Source organism: Lathamus discolor, chromosome 1, assembly GCF_037157495.1.
Source record: "Lathamus discolor isolate bLatDis1 chromosome 1, bLatDis1.hap1, whole genome shotgun sequence".
Lineage (NCBI taxonomy): Eukaryota > Metazoa > Chordata > Aves > Psittaciformes > Psittacidae > Lathamus > Lathamus discolor.
The window spans coordinates 106,858,634-106,877,199 of NC_088884.1; the positions used below are offsets into that span (position 1 = coordinate 106,858,634).

An 18,566-nucleotide genomic window follows, 5' to 3' on the forward strand; every position below is an offset into this window, starting at 1 on the left:
CCCTAGCATCTCCGGTGATGTGGCAGGACCTGTATTTAACCTGATGAACAAGAACAGTGCTTTACTGTTGTCAAATTATGTTGAGAATTCACTGGGGGAATGAAACTTTAACCTTTCTTGCTCCATTACGTGGGGGTGTTTGAAGGATAATCGAAGGACCTGTTGAAAACAATTCCCTTGTATAAGCGGAATATAAATGCTGTAAGTGCATGGCTGGTATAATCCTGAGGCTGCTTTAGCTTGTCTTCTTGCTTGACTGGGAACTGCGTTCAACCAGACCATCCACAGTGTATCTCTTAGATCCTTTAATCTCAGAAATTGCTTACTTGCTCATTCTTGGGTAGGAATGATTGGATCACCCCTTTTTAAGGACCACAAACCTATTTTGTGCTCTTCAGGGTCTTATGTTGTTTTTGCTATGGTGGTATCCGAGCACTTGTCAATACTGTGGGGACTAGTATGAGATTCAGATGTGTTCTGCTCTTTGCCCAGCACATGAATTGTGACTAGAAGCCTTGCTGCAGTTTGGTTATGCTAGTATTTTGTGTCACTCTGAGATGGATGATTTGGCTGAGCTGTACGTACAAATGTAACCCTCCAAGACAGTGTCCCTGCCTCCAGTTGACTTGCAGAATACGGTCCTTGCCATGCCCTAAGCCTGTTGCTTTACCTAGATGTTGGGAGAAAGTTGTTGCTGGAGCTTGAAACCCATGTTTGAGGTTTCAAGGGTTTTGGTTTTGGTTTTGGGGTTTAGGTTACCTTTTCAACCCAGGAAGAGTTTGTATGTGGATGATTATGTACTAGTGTTTGTGGTAGTGTCCTGTCCTTGTTTAGTTCTCTACTATGGCTGTAATCTTAGCATTGGGATTGATTTGTTTTGTTTTGTTTTGTTTTCCCCAGTTTGCTCTGTCTTGCATACATTTCATTCTCACATTGCCCTGCATCCATACTTTAGAGGAGTGTGCCTTGGCTTGCACAGACTGTGTATTTGCCCAGATAGGCAATCCTGTGTTGGTTTGGAGGAGGTCCCACCGCTGCACACACAGTACTTTGTAGATACTTGTTTTTCACTCCAAAAAAAAAGTGTGTCACCAGTGGTATGCGAAGCTGGCTCTGCTTTTCTGTGCTCTGCCTGAGTTGTGCCCTGCAGCTGCTGATTGACAGCTGCTCTCAGGCCTTGGTATGACAGTTGACATTACACCGAGTGGCACCAAACCAGAATCCCTGAAGGATTCAAGGGAAGATGATCTGGAGAGCAACTGGTTGTCTGGGTTATATCTCCTATTGTCCTGGGTTTACCAGGAGCCGTTTTGCTCCTTCTTAGTAACTGGTGCAAGCTCTGTGTTTTGACTTCCAGCCTGGGCAGAGAGCTGATAACACCGATTGGTTTTAATTGTTGTTAAGTAATGTTTATTCTGGCCAAGGACTTTGTGAGTCTCATGCTCTGCTGGGGACGAGGGGAGGCCGGGAGGAAGCAGAGACAGGACACCTGACCCAAACTAGCCAAAGAGGTATTCCATACCACAGCACGTCATGCCCAGGGAGGTAACTGGGAGTTACTCGGAAGGGCACGGTCTCTCTTCGGGGGGGTCGAACTTGTTCGGCGGTGGTATTGTATTCTCTTGTTATTTTCTCTTATCAATATTAGTAGCAGCAGTGATTTGTGTTATACCTTAGTTGCTGGGTTGTTCTTGTCTCAACCCGTGGGAGTTGCATTCTCTTGATTCTCCTCCCCATCCCTCCGGGAGCGGGGAGGGTCGGGGGGGGTGGTGGTGGGGGTGGTGGTGAGTGGACGAGCTGTGTGGATTGGTTTAAACCATGACACCTATAGAGCTACAAATACCATGGAGGTAGGGTGCATTGTCTCCAGGCCCTCTTGTCATCCCTCTAAAGGGCTCCCTTTGATAGGGCCCTGTCACCCTTTGGGCTTGCCAGCAAAACTTTCCCAATGACAGTTCCCACTGTCTTCCACATCAGCATGCCTGGGTTGAAATGCACAGATGAATTTGCTCTTAGAAATTTTCTGGTCATTGTTTAGGTAGCTGGTACTGTTCTGAGATATGGACTGGAAGGAGGATGGGATGAAAATGCTAATGTGAGAATATTTTTATAATTTCTTGGAAATGCAACCTGCATGTTTTCACACTTACTTGAAAAATAGAAGGCTTTAGCCTTCTGTGTGTAATAGGTTGTAGTGAAATGTAGACATGGATATAAAATGAAACAGAATCTCTAATTTTGCTTATTTGAATTACTGTCCTTGAAACAAATTATGTTTTCATTCTGTTTTATATCTAAAAGAAAATCATAATCCCTCATACATTTATCTAAAGTGTAATAGCCTTTTGTTTGTGCTACTCACTCTTCCTTTGGGGGGAAAACAGGTATTAATTCTGCTTAGGTTTTTGCAGTTACAGTTTAGCACTCCTTTGTACAGCAAGTGTCAGATTAGCTTAAAGCTTTGGGCTTCATTGTTTGGCACTTTGCGACATGGAAACACTCTTTGAATAGGTGTAAATAGCAGTTTATATGCATGGTAAGTGTCGGGAAACCTGGATTGTTGGGAAGCAGCTTCTGAGAAGTGTTTTATTTGAGCTTTGTGGTAGATGGCCCATGTTGTGTTGGTGGTGTATCATGTACATCCATATTGGCTTCTCCTTTTCTTGAATGTCATGAGTGGAGGGAGGTAACAGAAGGGAAAATAAAATGCACATCTTTGGTACTCTCTGTCTTAGCTTCTTTCACATACTGTGTGGCTCTTTTAACTTTAGTACCTGGTTCAGATTCCTGGGTGGGGGGACTCAGCAGTAGCTTGCATCTGACCTCATCCCTTAGGACTAAGGATCATGGTGATTTGATGCCCTCTAAGAGCCAAGGTATTAGGCTCTTAGAGGGCTCAAGGTAAGGGAGGTATTAGTTGTTGGAAGCACTTGGGCAGTACAGAAAGACCTGGAAGACATACAAGTTAAATTTCAAAAGTGTTAGAAAATGCCTCCTATTCTCCTAATAATCTTGGCGTGTACTTCTGAATATAATTAGTGCAACATTCATAGCTGAAGAAGCAAGTATCTGATTAGAGATTGCTTTTTTTTCCTGTTCTGAAGAAGGCTAATGATTTAATTTTCCTTTCAATGTTCCTATACATGGAAGTTAAATAATTTAGTTGTTTTGCTTCCTTATTGGAGGAAATCTCTGCTATAGAAAAATTAGATCTGCTTTTACATTTCATTCTCATAGTAAAAGGAACGTGAAAGAAATTTCACTGAGTCAATGAAAAATAGCTCTATTACAATAGCTACTAAAGGTGAATTTTTAAAATTTATTTTTTAATGAAGCCATGAAAAGCATTTGTTTTTAGCAGTGTGCTTAGGTCTCTTTTGCTCTGTTCCTTTTTTTTAATTAAAATAAATCTTCTGGTTCCATCTGTGTTGATGCACTTACTAAATAATTTGGTAAAGAAAGAACTGAAGTAATGAGGCTTGAAGTTAACTGGAAGGGGAATGCAGTGGACTTCAGTTGTATTGTTTCCAAAAGATTTTTTTGTCTTCTAAATGTTAGAAGCTCATGGTCCTTTAAACAAATCTTCACACACAAGGTCACTGTAAACCATTTGTGCCAGGAGTTAAATGTGCTGTGGATGCTCTGAAACTGTCTTTACATTTTGAGTGAGACACATGAGGATGCTCTCCACATTCACAGCAGTTGTTTCTTCTCATCAATCTCTTCACTACTTGTTGTTTGGGTTTTGTGGCTTTTTTTTTCTTCCTGCATTTTCATAGAGATTCTTCTTCCCTCCTCCTTTAAATATCACTTCCTTCTTCCTTACCAACTTCCCTCCTCTTTCCAAGCCACCTTTTGTGAAGAGTTAAAAAAACCCCGACAACCAACCAACCAACCAAAAAACCCCATCCAACCAAGCTTCCTTCCCCACCTTATTTTTCTCTCTACCCTTTTGCTCTATCATCACTCTTTGCCTTCATCTTCAGGATGACCCCTTGCCCTCTCACGCTTGAACTGTTGCCATTTGTCTCAAGATGTGTCAGAATTTAAGTTCTCTGGGGCATAGAGTGTGTCATCTGTGTCATCTCTATTCTGTTGAGAAGGTGCCATGGACATTTATGGCAATGCAGTTGTTGTGATGGTAATGGAGGAAGAGAACAGCAGAGTGGCTAAATTCTGCCTTTGCTGAAACTTATTTTTTATATAGTTTTGATGAAACAGCCTGAATTGTGGGGAAATACTGAAGGTCATTAAAAAAATTGTGAAACAGTGGTCCTTGTATCCCTGCTTAACAAGATCTGATCCTATTGGCATTATATCACTGGCAGAATGCTGGAGTGCCATATTAATGTCAAAAGCATTACGATAACTGACAGCTACATTAACTGGGTAGGCATTTGGCCTCAACTTGAGCCTAGCATTTTTTTATAGGTGTGCTTGGGGCAACACGAGGGTAGTATGTGGAAAAGTTACTGGGCTCTGATATTAACTGCTAGGTATATTAATGTGAACACAAGCATTGCTCTGTCTGCAAAGGCTTGCGTTGCTGGAGAGGGAGTTTGGGGATGCTGTGCACATAGTCTGAAAGGAGATAGACTCCCTGCATCTATCAGGTTTTTTTTCAGCAGCAATCCCTTAGCGCAAGGGGAGCTGTACACAGGCAATATGAGCTGCCTACTGATCAGTCACACCACTCCTACTCAGGTGGGGATTTTTAGGGAGGTTTAAGGGAGCTACAGCTGAATCCAGAAAAGTAATTAAGCACTTCAACTGACATTGAAATCTGTGGGAAGTTAGGAAGTAAATAAGATATCAGAAATTTAGTACTCTTGTGGATATCTATGTTCGACGTTCAGCAGAGCAACTACTTTTTAAAACTACCAGCTCTGAACTATGCATGGGTTTGGGTTTTCCTGTAATGTCAGTATTGTTCCAGAGGTCATGATGGAGCTGTTTCCTTTGAGCTCAGTAGTCTCAGCAGGTGACAGAGATGGTGGGTTCTGCCTCCAGAGGCAAGGAGGAAGAAAATGTATTCTCTGCACCAGCTGCCCAGCTCTTAGAGGCTTGAGTATTCATTTGCCCAGTAATTTATTGAACAAAAAGGGCCTTTTTGATAGCAAAGTGTTCACCTGCCTTGACTAAGTTATTGTGTTTTAATGTCACTTTCCTGGTGACCACAATATTTCTATATTTATATTTTTAAAATTCCTGCTGGCAAATTAGAGTTAAGAAATTGCTGTGTTGGAAAAAAAACATGGCTTACTAAATTTTTTCTACACAGATGAGTTACATTTGTGCAGCTTGAACAAATGCCATCAAATTGCACAGCAACAACTGTGGTTTAATTTGCCTGAAGAATTTCTGTTACTTGTGATGATATGCAAAAGAAGATGTATCCTGGGCTGATTTCACATGCCAGGCTCATTTTTCTGGGGACTGGCAGTGAGGCATTGTTGTTTTCTGTTTACATTTTTTGAAAGAACCCTGAAAACCTGCAGTCCTTGTGTGTATATGCTGTGCACATTTAATATGGAACTTACAGCGATGGTAAAATCGGAGCTCTGTAATGCCTTTCCTGAAAAAAAAAAAGAAGGCAACAAAACACACCCTCCCCCCCCCCCAATAAAATAAAATAAAAAAAAACAAAACGCCAAAACCCCAGTCCTGAATAAACACAAACCAACAACAGAATACATATTAAAAAAAAAAGCAAACAAAAAAATCCAACCAACCAAAGAAACACAAAGCCACAAACAGAACAAAAGAAAGCTGGTTGTCAGAGTGGAATAACACTTGCAGGCTTTTGCTGCATCCAGGGAGTGAAATTGGTGAAGAGTTGAAATTTCAGCTGGCTCTGGAGATGTGCAGGTTTTCAGAGATAAATGATGCTAAAGAGACATCTATGGCCTGATTTTCCACAAGTGGAAGTCGGGATATACTCATTTTAACTAGTGTCTGTGCTTCATATGACTTTACATGCCAAATAAGTCTTCAGTAATGTTTGAAATCTGTTTACTTTTCATTTTATGGTGTTGATTAGTTAAGAGGCTGCTATTAATAGAACCAGGAGTTTTCAGTTTTTCTGCCCTATGCTTAGTTAGAAGAAAGTGTTTGGACTTTGCCCCAGGCAAAGCGGAAAGCAGCAAGGACATGGTGTGCCTATTAGGCAAAGCTTGAAGTAATGGGTGATCTCATTCTTCTGATGAGTTTGAAACTTTGTCTTTTCTCTTGACAGAAAGCAGAAGACTTGCTAGTACAGAGGAATTAGCTTAAACCAAATGCATTGGCACAGCTGGTATTGTAGAGTCACAGCAGTCTTAGAGCTAGAGGGGATGTTGCTGAGCCAATACGGAGGTAACCAGCAGGAATATAGAGCTATGCATTTATTAAAAAACAGCTTTAATGTGGTGCTCATCACATAAATAGCAGTGACTGCAACTTCAAAGCTATCACAAAAGCAATAATGGCTGTGGGGGGAAGCATAGGGGAGAGTTTATCAACAGTTACATTAATAACCCAGGACTCAGGTTTTCATCTAGCAATTAGGTGAGCAGCAGCTGTGACCTGCTGGAGTTGTCCATTGCTGTCAGTCTCAGGAGCTGGTTCCCATGCCACAGCCCGCGGATGTTGTCCACTCCAAGGTCACCCACAGAAACTAGTCTGTAGATATTCAACGTCAGCTCTGCTTATGCCACATCACATGCCCTTCTGTTAAAAAAGTAAGTTGTTAATATGGCTATCATAAATCCAGCCTTCTGTTAAAAAAGACAGTAAGTTGTTAATATGGCTATCATAAATCCAGCTATTCAGCTAATCTTTAACGGGTGTCATGATCACTACACTTTTACTAACTCATTCTCTCCATACTGGCAAACTTTTGAATGATGAAGTTACAGTGTGCCCTAACTTAAAACTTTGCAACTAAGTGAGATCCCAATGCAGGAAGAAATTATTAAACTATCTGACCTGACAAGAACTTTCAGGTAAGGGAATAAAATTCTGCAAGCTCCTAATAGTGCTGTCTTTTCTGTTTGGTCCTGATGGAGAATGACCAGGTAGATGCTTGCATTTCAGATTTTCCCATTGGAGTCGGAGTTTGACTCAAAGCTGGAGCTGGAAAGGAAGATTTTTTATTTTTTTTTTTTCCAGATGTCTCAAATATCAGAAGCATGGGGTGAAAATGGCAGTGCTAATTTTAGCTCAGAGGAAAAGGGTTTTGATGGTTTTGCTGCTAAAACTGCTTCACCTGAATCCTTATTTGTGTTGTGTTGCAGTTGTTGTCAAAGAGGTTACTTTCACCAGAAAAAAAAAAAGAAAAAATAACCACAAAACAAGAAAAAAAAAATTGAAATTTTGAGATCTACCTTCCAGTGCTGCAGCTAGTTCCTAAAATGTATGATTTTCATCAAGGTTTTGCCATAGGCAATGGGGTTTCTTTTCTTGATGCTAAGAAATTATAATTTATGACAAATATGGTTGGTTTTCCTTATATCATCTATTTCTCATATTTAACATTTATTGTAGATAGTTTTGTTTGGGTTTTTTTCCATACAATCCTAATCGCAAAGGATCTCAGTAGAGTATGGTGTAGCTGTGACTGTGACAGTGTAGACTCCTTACCTGCTAAGAAAAGCCAAAGGAAAAAAAAAAAAAGTTTTATCGATCATGCCAAAATGATTTTGAGGGAAAAAGAAAGGAAAATTTTCCCATCCTGATTGGAATGTTAGTCTCTCAAATTTAATCAGTGTACAATTTGGGAATGGGGAAAACAGCATGAACACTCATCAGTGAAAATATTGAATTTACAGTATTTGGAAGCATCACATTTTAATATCAGCTTTTTTTTTAACTTGATTGAAAAAAGATTAATATGTGATTGGGAATGAAATGACATTCAAGATTAGTTTAATCTCTGCATTTAGGAGATGTGTAAGTTGGACATTTTGGCAATTCAGATTTTTTTACTTTAAACGTGTTTTTCTTTTCCCAAAAAGATTTCTCAGCGTTTCCCCTCTTCCCATGAACAGATTTAGTTTTGACAGGTTACTATTTTCTGATGAAAGAACAAGTTTCATCAGAACTTTCTCAGCCAGCTCTTCTGGGGCCTATATATACTGAACAACACCAGCTTGACAAGCATACTTTCTTAATCCACGTGTGTGTCAAGGAAAGCATAGAAACAGGTGCATGTTATGCTAGAACAGAAATTTAGATTCTTTGGGCTTTTTCTAACTTCTTGGTATTATGAAGTAATAGTGTGACTTGAAGATGAACTACTGATGGTTTACAGAACTTATCATTTAAATAAAATATAAAAATAGGTAGGTTTTCACAGTTCCTTTGTAGTGGGAAAAAATTAAATCTGGTGAAGTAGCAGCGAACTTTTTTGTTGCAATATTGTGTTGTCTGTCATTGAACACACTTATGCTACGTTGGGTAAATTGCAAATTGCTACTGTGCGGGGAAAGCACTTGTACACATGGCAGGCCTTGTAGGATGCATGCCTATGTTCTTCGTAGAAAGAAACTTGGTTTTCCATCCAGAAGTAGATAGAACACGTTCCTTTTAAGAAATGTAAAGAAGGTTTTACAAAGACACCACCACCTTACAGGTGGCATTCAGGTGGGTCCACAGATAAAGATAGCAGAAATACAGCCAGATGCAGTAATCTTCAGGTCTCTGGCAGGCTGGCCTCAGCTGTTTTCTCCCATTTACAAGTAGCGATATAGGGGAAGGCTGATTTCCTCAGACCTTTGCTCTCTAGTTCATCTTCTCGGTGTTATCTCCAGACCCAGATAGCAGTTGCTATTCCAAAAAGTGCTGTTCTGCCACTGATGGTGCTTTCTGCTCATGCTGGGCTATCCTGCTGTGTGATGTGGTTTCTGGCCTTCCCCAGCTCACTATCTTGAAGCTACCCCTTTGTGCTAATGCACACAGGAGGCAGCAGCGCAGATGTAGATGCTCCAGTTTTCACTTTAGTGGAAACACGACAAGTTTTAATCATCATTCCTACATCTTTTAAACCACATTATAAAATGGACTCTAGACAGTAATAGAAGGAAGAAACCTCTTTTTTTTTTTTTTTTTGTTGGGTTTTTTTTTGTTTGTTTGTTTTTTATATGTGTGTTGCTTCTCTTCATGTCAGAATGCAATAACCCTGCCATGAAAATTTGTGCAGTGCTACAAGGTCCTGTGCATCCTCCAAGTCTCATTGGTCTGTGGGTCAGCAGTTCACCGTCTTGGAACAACTGTGGCATAGCTTTTAAAGCTTCAGTTGACTTGTAGGCTAGGATTTTAGCCCCTAAGTCATTTTGCCCTCACCTTCACACAGTGGAGGAAGCTCCTGTGTGCCTGTCCTGCAGGCAGTAAGGAGGTGTCATTCATGTAACTTTCATGCCCAAACGGAGGTGTAGGCAGAAATGTTCTGGTAATCTGGGATTCTTGGACTAGGGAATGATATCCTGGACTAGGCTGGAAGGTAGTGGTTCTCTTGCTTTTCCTTCTTGATTTTTCTTTTTTTTTTAATTTTTATTGTCCCCTCCTCCTTCCATCTCCCAATTTTGAAAGATCACCTTTGTTACTTTTCAGAAGGTGTAACACCCTAAAATACAACTGTAAAGAATCTTTAAGGAGCCTGAAAGTTGCAATTTCCATGTTCCTTAAGATAGGAGAGAGGGAGAAAGAGTAATGAAGTAATGGGTTATTCAGGCCTAGACATTATTTTCAGCTGGATGCTGCTCTATGTCACATGATTTTGGCAACTTCTGCTAAGCAAAGTGACTTTTGAGGTTTCTTTTGGCTTTATTTCCTAACTGCAGTGAAGTCGTCTTAGTCAAATAATGTATTGTTTCAGTGACTTTCCTCCTTTGATGGTTCTTCATTGACTATTATTTGAAGACCTCTGCAGCTACTTTCTGAAATAGCCCTGTGATTGCATTTGTCCAGGCTGTTACTGTATTTCACTACAGCTCTGTATTTTCAGTTTATTATATATATACTTTATATACATTTTTTAAAAGCTTGTAAAATGTCATTATAAATCATGGTACTTGGTAAGCTTTTTGTGTCTTTTATTAGGCAAATCTTAAATGGCAGTCTACTGTGTAAGGTAATACCTTACTAGTTTTATGCAGCCTATAGATTTTATTAAAATGTGGAAGAAAAGGACTTCTGGTGTGTGTGACAGAGTGAGGGCAAACCTTTCCCAAATCATTGTGTAGGTCTTGCGTGAGGCTTGCTGGGAGAAGGTGTAAAAGCTGAGTGATGTGTATTAATAGAACCAAGCTAAAGATCATGGGATAGTGCTTTATTATATTCCAGAAATATTGTATCTTTTTTTTTTTTATGGTGATTTAAAATGGCAAGAAGAAAATGAAGTCTCGAAATTCATTTTACTGTTAAAATGTAGGTTTGCCGTGAGCTTACAGCAGGACCAGTAGCACAATTAATTCTTCTTATGCACTGACAGAGCAGTTTTACAGCTGCACCATCTGTCTGGGTGTGGGATAGACAGGATTTGATCAATATTTATTTCATAATTAACCCCTAGGATGCTGGCTCACATACAGGAAGAAGGGATTTAGAGGGTTTTGGTTCTTGCAGGGTTGGAAGCAAGGGGTGGGTTGTGAAAGATTTTTTTGGTGACTGGAAAGCAGAACAAGATCCCACTCTCATGTGGACTGGCTTTTCTGTTGTGATGGAATATTCTGAGACTTGAATACAGCCTTTGGGTTAACTGGGCATTGCTTATTGACATATGTGCCCACCTATGGGAGCTAGAAGATGGTAGCTTAGCAAAGAAAAAAGTATACTGGATTCCTGTGATGTTTGGTATGGGTTGAGCTAAAACTACAGCTTCTTCTGTGCTCGTTGGGTTTCTCTCTTTGCTTTGTTACTATTCTTACCAAACATAGAAAATTAATGATCAGCAAAATTTCTTTTCCTTGATTCAAAAGTCAGTAACTTGGAGGGATGCAGAAATACAGACCTGTATGCAACAATATTATACAAGTCATGTTCTTATATGAAACAACGCTAACACTGTGCCAAAGCAGAGTATAAAGACATACTGGAGCTGAGGTCTCTAGCCAGCCCTTGTTTCCACTGCTTTTGTGCTAATGACAAACCAGGCCTTGCTGCTGTGATTGCATTTGACTGTGATTGCATATTGGTGTTGAAGACGTGTTTGTTCTGTTTGAATCCTTAGGCTTTAGTGATAGAGGCAGGTAACGTGTTTGGTTCCTGTTGAAAAGTTTCCTTTAGTGATTTTTAGCTTTAGTTGGAAGGTTAGCATGTGAGATGTGTTCTCCCTTGCTGCCATTACCACCTGCCTTCAATGCTACCATTGAACTCAATGAGACTTTTAAAATAGAGTTCAGGGAAAGTGGTGTTAAGCCTGTGGAAGCTTTGGTTTGGAAAATGACTTTTACACTGTTGTAATGATATCTTAATAGAACAACAGGATGCAGGGGAGAAGACAGTAACACATGTACTTCAGATTTTCTCTGCACAGCAGCTGGGTGGAAGTTGACTTATGTTAATTAGCTCTAATTTCCCCCCCTTTTTAACTTTCATACTGATTTTTATTGGAGGGATCATACCATAGAATCATGTCATAGAATACCAGGTTGGAAGGGATCTCGGGGATTCTCTGGTCCAACCTGTCTTGGCAAAGCATGACCTACACATGTCTCATCGCCCTGTCCAACCAAATCTTACCAGTGCCCAGCACTGGGGAATCCACACTTCCCTGGAGAGATTATTCCAATGGCTGATTGTTCTCATTATGAAAAAATTTCTTCTAGTGTCCAATCAGAATTTCCCAGTAGTAACTTATGCCCATTACCTCTCATCTTTTCTGGGTGTTCCCTTGTAAAAATGCAGTGTCCATCTTCTTCATAGCCACCCTTTAAATACTGGAACATGGTGGTAAGGTCTTCCCTTGAGCTTTTTGTACCCATCCTGAACAAACCCAGCTCTCTCAGCCTTCCCTCACATGGCTGCCAAGTCCTTTGGTTATGTTTGTGCCCCTCCTCTGGATCCTCTCCAGCCTGCCCTCATCTTTTTGGCATACTGGGGACCAAAACTTGAACACAGTATTCCAGGTGTGGCCTGCCAAGTGCTAAGTAGAATGAGATAATGACTTCTTGTGGATCTGGTCTGTAATCTGTTCAGTCCTTGGTGTATAAAACGAGGGCAGGAGTACTGCTCTGTCACTTATTGTGTGGCAGGCAAAAAAATGCCAAATACACTCAGGGAACTGAGCCTGCGTTAGGTGTAAAATAGCCTGGACTGGAGACTGCATTTTTCAGACTCTAGTTAAGTCCTTATGTTGCTCTATCAACATGTATGATGGGAATAAGTCAAGATAACAAGGTCAATATCCAGAGAAACTGAAAACATCTAACAACCACCAGGTTGTGGTATTTGTTTTGCGGAGCTGAAGTAAGGCATAATCTGGAAAACTGGGTCAGTGTAGTTACAAGTACCTATTTTCTAATCTCCTTTAGATCTTGCTTCTCTCTGTCCTGTTAGTGTGTTGGTGATAGATGACTGCAGGATCATTGAATACCCCTGAATACTGCTGTGAATGGAGCTGCTGTAATTTGTCACTGTATTTTCTGGGTGGTTGCTTTTTTTCTTTATTATTTCTTCACTTTCCTTGCTTTGCCTGCTTCTCTCTCTCTTGCCTACCAAGAGAGCCACATGGGAATTCCAGAGAACAATATTGAAAGGCAGTACTGATCACTTGATCTCAACAACTCAAAGCGGGGCTAAAAAGTCTCTTTGAGACAGCACAGGTTTACAGCCACAACTAAAACACCCACCTAGAGCCATAAACCGCCTAGCACATACATATGAAAGATGTATTGCAGACTTTTTGAGAGGATTGTAGGAGCAATTTTTATGGCAGCCTCTGTAAGTATGTAGGAGCACTTGCAGTGAGGCCACAGGACCACATTTGACATGTAAGAGAAGCCGTAAGACCAGGGCAGGCATATATGTTGCTTCCCAATAGCAACAACTGGCTGATTACAGCTTCCCCAGCTTTATGCAGCCCTATGAATTTTAGAAGTCCCCATTACGTAGTGTGGTGCTATGCTGCGTTAGTGTTGATGTACTCCCCAGCCATCCCCATGCAGGATCCTGACCTGGTTTTTCCCTTGCTTTGGGTTGCATCAAAGACAGGCCTTGCATAAAAGCAATGCCAGTGGGATATTGCGGGTCGCGAGCTCTCTGTATGGGGAGAGGTTATGTGCAGAGGTGCTGTCTCTGTGTTTCATCTCATTGGAACTAAGTCATCTGCCAATTTTTTTTGCATGTGTGCACACATGTATGTACCAATTCTGCCTGCTTAGGGATTGTGTGTTGCTAGGGTGTTGTTCATGGAGTCTTCCAGCACTGGAAAGAGACCAAGCAGCATGATGGAATGTGGAATGTGCCTGCAGAGCAGGAGCATTTGAGGGTCTGGGCTCTTCATCAGTGACTTTCTAGGTGAAGATTTGGGGAAAATTGATTTATTAACGTGAAAGATATGTTTATTTTCTCTTCTATGTCCTTCTCAGTGCTTTGTATTTCTTGCATCCCTCTTTCTCTTTGTTTCTGAAGGAATCTCCATAGCAACCTCCCTGGTGATGAGAGGAAAGAAGCCAGGGGAGGAAAGAAGCCAGGCTAGGAGAAGCAAGAGAGAGGCGGTCAGGATGTGTGCTATAGTTGTAGCTCTACCTTTGCTAATTCTGTTCCTAAACTAATTGTTCAGTTTGGGGTATTATCTAATATAAGTGTAAAGTACGGTGGTGCCAGTGAGACCCCCAATGGGCATGAGTTTGCAGCAGTGCTGGTTAGAAGAGACTCCTGGAGATCTGTAGTCCAACTTCCCGCTCAAAACAGGACTGCTGCCAACCATATATCAACATGAGTGTGATTAAAAGGAGAAGAACAAGAAAACTACTGTCACCATCAAACTAAATTAAAGCACTGTATGCAAGATCTCAAACATTCTTGAGGCATTTTGAAAAAAAAATAATTCCTTGCAGGAGCAGGATGGTAGAGAAAGGAAGATATGAGTCTGTGCATAGACTTACTTGATGGATAAAGATGAAAAAACAACCGTAAAATTTGTTTACTGACTTATGGGAGAACAATTGACACAAACGTATGACTGCAAAGCTGTTGCTTGTAACACTGCAAAGCTGCCTGGGGTTTGCAAGTGTCTTTCCAAAAGCAGAGCAATACTGCTTCTCGTTGCCCAGAACCAAGATGTGGGAGAAGGCAGAGTTTACTCCACTGACAACTCTGGCTCCAGCACGTAATTTCTGGAGACGCTAGAGACTTGCTGGCAGTGAATCCACATGATGCATGCTGGTTGACAAGGGAAGTTGTAGAGAAAGCTAACTGAAAGACCCAGTGGAGGGCTGAAAACCTAATGCAAATCCCCACGTGTGGGATGCAAGAACCCGGAGTGTGGAAGGTATGGACTTACTGTCTTCATACAGGAGGTTGCCAAACATTCAACTGCCATATTTGCAGCTATGCTGTGAGTCAACAGCCCATTCAGTCTGCTCTGGATTGCCAAGCCAGCTGCTGTGTAATCCCAGCCACGCGGATAAGTGGAAAATATAAGCCTAGGGAAACATGACCAAGCCTTAGTGAGATACAGTGCAATCATTCTGTGGATAGCAGACAAATTGCAGGGATGTTGTGATAACAAACCCATGCAAGAAGAGAGGTTTTTGCTTGGAGGCTTGTGCAGCTGACGTACAGCAATACCACTTGTTGTGTGGCATGGGTCTAATCCTGGGACAACACCAGAGAATACCACAGGGCAGGGGGACAAAGCAGATATCTGGTCCCTGTCCAGTATTTGAATGTAATGTGAGGATGCAACTGAGGGAGAGGAATGTCTACAGGGCGAGGTGAAGGTAAAAATAAAAAGAAGCCTTTTCTCTCAGCCTTGTCTCCTACTCCTTCCATCTGTGAAATGTCTGTGTGGCTTCTGAAGCATGTAGCATGATGTACTGCTAATGCTGATAGAGAAATCCTTGTATCACATGAAATTGCTCATCATTGATGGATGGCAGGTGGCATCAAGAGAACCCTTAAGAAAACTGAGGAGTTGGTCTAGTCTAAAAGCATTAATGAGGATGCAGAAAAGAAGCTGTTACTGTTACGAGGGGAAAAAAGATATGCCACTGCTTATCTAGTGACAAAAATGTTATTGATCTCGGTGATGGCAAGCTGATCTGGATGATTTCCTCAGCTTCCTGACCTCAGGAAGTTCTTACGGTATTTCTGAGAGCCCTTTTTTCACACTGGAAAGGCTTCCATGCATGAAGATGTGCGCCCTCAGCAAGTTTGCTGATGACACCAAGCTGTGTGGTTCAGTTGATACGCTGGAGGGAAGGGATGCCATCCGGAGGGACCTTGACAGGCCTGTAAGGTGGACTGATGCCAACCTTATGAAGTTTAACCATGACAAGTGCAAGGTCCTACACCTGGGTTGGAGCAATCCCAGGCATAGCTACAGGTTGGGCAAAGAAGAGATTCAGAGCAGACCTGTGGAGAAAGACCTGGGGGTGCTGGTCGATGAGAAAATGAACATGAGCCGGCAGTGTGCGCTCGCAGCCCAGAAAGCCAACCGTATCCTGGGCTGCATCAAAAGGAGCATGACCAAGAGGTCGAAAGAGGTGATCCTGCCCCTCTACTCTGCTCTTGTGAGACCTCACCTGGAGTATTGTGTGCAGTTCTGGTGTCCTCAGCATAAAAAGGACATGGAACTGTTGGAACAAGTCCAGAGGAGGGCTACGAGGATGATCATGGGACTGGAGCACCTCCCGTATGAAGACAGGCTGAGAAAGTTGGGGCTGTTCAGCCTGGAGAAGAGAAGGCTGCGTGGGGACCTCATAGCAGCCTTCCAGTGTATGAAAGGGGCTTGTAAGGATGCTGAGGAGGAACTCTTCATTAGGGACTGTAGTGATAGGACAAGGGGTAACGGGTTCAAAGTGAAACAGGCGAAGTTTAGATTGGATATAAGAAGGAAGTTCTTTACTGTGAGGCTGGTGAGGCACTGGAATGGGTTGCCCAAGGAAGTTGTGAATGCCCCATCCCTGGCAGTGTTCAAGGCCAGGTTGGACAGAGCCTTGTGTGACATGGTTTAGTGTGAGGTGTCCCTGCCCATGGCAGGGGGGTTGGAACTTAAATGATCTTAAGGTCCTTTCCAACCTTAACTATTCCATGATTCTAAGATGGTTGTTGATGGCATTCACAATGCAGAAGCACAAAGATGCTGCAGAAAATTATCGCTGGCAAGCACTATGTCAAGGTCTGTGTGCTCCTAAAGAGGGGATGATGCAGAGTATGGGCAGGCTCACCCTGTTTTCCACTGCTGATCGCCTCCACCCTCCTCATCTCTTACCCACCATCTCTCTGCCCTGATTTGCTGTCTGAATCATTGGGGGGGGGGGGGGGGGGTGCGTAGAATATAAAAAATACTCCAAAACACTGTGTGGGATCCAGCTAAGCTTTTTTGGTTGGGCTGCAAAGAAAGGTTTTCTGTAGGTTCTGTTTGTTTGTTTTGCATAGCTGTTTTAAATTGCATTAAAAAAAAGAAAAAAAGAAAAAATATCTTTGCAAGGTATTTATATTGCTTGGAAGATATTTCAATGGAACAGCATTGGCTGTGTGTTTAACAATCTGAGAGGGAGATATTGTTTGAATGTTACTTTCCAGTTCTGGTATGCCTTACAGACTGTGTTGTTCAGTATGAATCTGGGTAAATAACACATTTAATTGAAACAACTGCTGCAAACTTCTGCCTATGGCTTTGAAGTTAAGTGAAGTTGTGGCACCTCTTTATTTAATTCTGCTAATAAAGAGAGTTTAATTTTAGAAGCATGATATTTTATTGTGTTCTTGCCTGGCACAAGATATATGGAAATAAACTGTTTACTGGATTTACTGTGCTCTGTGTGATTGTGGTGAACAGGGATGGTGGTGCAGTAAACATTAATAAAAATGGGAATTGCCCTCTAATTTAAGGGTGCTGGACCCAACCCGTACCAGATGGGGGTTGCCACTGTGAGGAAGGGATAATTTCCAGAACTGTCTCCATGTGTGACAGATCTCTTAACATACATCAGTCAGAATAATTTTGTTTGTTGTTGTTTTCTTGTTGTCTCTGGTGAATGAGGATGGAAGTACAAATGCCTTATGGATGTCATCTGAGCCTTTGAGAGCTTTTTCCTGTACTGCTTAAAAGGACAGGCTTGTTTTGCCCTGTTTTGGGACTCTCAAGGATCCTGCCATAGCCTGGAAGAGCCTCTACTGGGTCTATTTTGTATTCCTCAGGCTTTGCATCTGCTAGGATGGCCTTATGCGCAGCCCTGTGGCTGGCTGTCAAAGCTGTCTGCAAAGAGAGACACGATCAGGTGGTGTCAAGGCAGGGAAGGCTGATGTGATGATTTCTCCTCATGCTCTTACTATGTTCAGGGATATCTCAACATGCTGCTGAAGCTCTCCTGTCTTCTTTTGCGTTAGAGCAAGGACCAGGACTGAGCCAGCTTCTAAATTTGCTCATGTTGAGCATCTCCTGCAAAGCATGTGCTGGGAGCCATCCCTACACGGGAAAGAAATGAAAGAGGAGGGGGTACGGACTTCGTCTTCAGGTTAGAAACAGGATAGTGAATGAAAAAGGTCAGTTTAAAGTTGTGACAGTGTGCATTAAAGCCAAGTTTTAAGGGGTTTATCTCCCACTTTTTAGATGGCTTATTTGTTTAATTCTAGTCAGATCAGTGAATTAAACTGTTTCGCTTCACCTCACTTAACTTCTGTGTGCAGAGAGGCCTAAGCAATTGATATGACTTTTGCTTTTTGTAGCTGTTATTTTCTCAGGCGTGTTTTTGATTATTATTGTCTCTATTGCAGTTATTTATTCTTCTGTAAAGAGGGGGCAAAACATTCCTACTCTGTCTGTGTTTTATTCCTTTGTCCTCATATGAAACAGTTAAGAAAAAATCTCTTTTTAATATCACCTTTTAACTGCCATCTTTTAAGAGGCATTAAAAGCAGAAAAGTAATGTATTATTTTGGATTTACTCTGGAAATAGATGATTTTGAGATTATAGGAGAGTCATCTCATTTTGCTGCTGAAGAACTGATGATGCAAGTGATACTGCATCTCTGCCATTCCTGTACTTGGCTTTTGACATAAAGCTCAACTTGCTCAAGAAGTGATAATATCCTGGCAAGGCATGTGTGTGCTCGTGTCTGTGTAATGTAAATCTGTAAGTTAACAATGTAGGATTGTTTCACCCAAGCAACTATAACCCGAAGCCCTTTTTCCCCCTTCATTTATCTCTATAGCAGTAAACAAACATTTGGATTTGATTTGTGTGACAATATTATGATGTACCCATCTTATTGTAGGCTTCTCATGAAGTCTCACTGAGTAGCAGTTGATGTGCTCTCTGCAGCCTGTTGATCGTGATAGTGGAGGGACTGATTGGCATGCTGTCTTCTCCCTGCCTGCTGATATTAATATTAATATCAAAGAAAGCTGTTTGGTTCCC

The 18,566-nt window shown here is 41.6% G+C and overlaps 1 protein-coding gene across 9 annotated transcripts in view; it reads left to right on the forward strand.

Moving 5' to 3' along the window:
- The window catches only part of ADGRL3 (adhesion G protein-coupled receptor L3), a 518,947-nt gene that overhangs the window by 201,649 nt on the left and 298,732 nt on the right, over positions 1–18,566 (forward strand). Inside the window, exon 1 of one of the 9 annotated variants that reach the window (XM_065689666.1) lies at positions 1,576–1,609. The exons of the other annotated variants lie outside the window; for them this stretch is intronic. The gene's annotated coding sequence lies outside the window, so the exon portion shown is untranslated. Of the gene's footprint in view, positions 1–1,575; positions 1,610–18,566 lie in introns of those variants that run through there. 9 annotated transcript variants of the gene reach the window in all.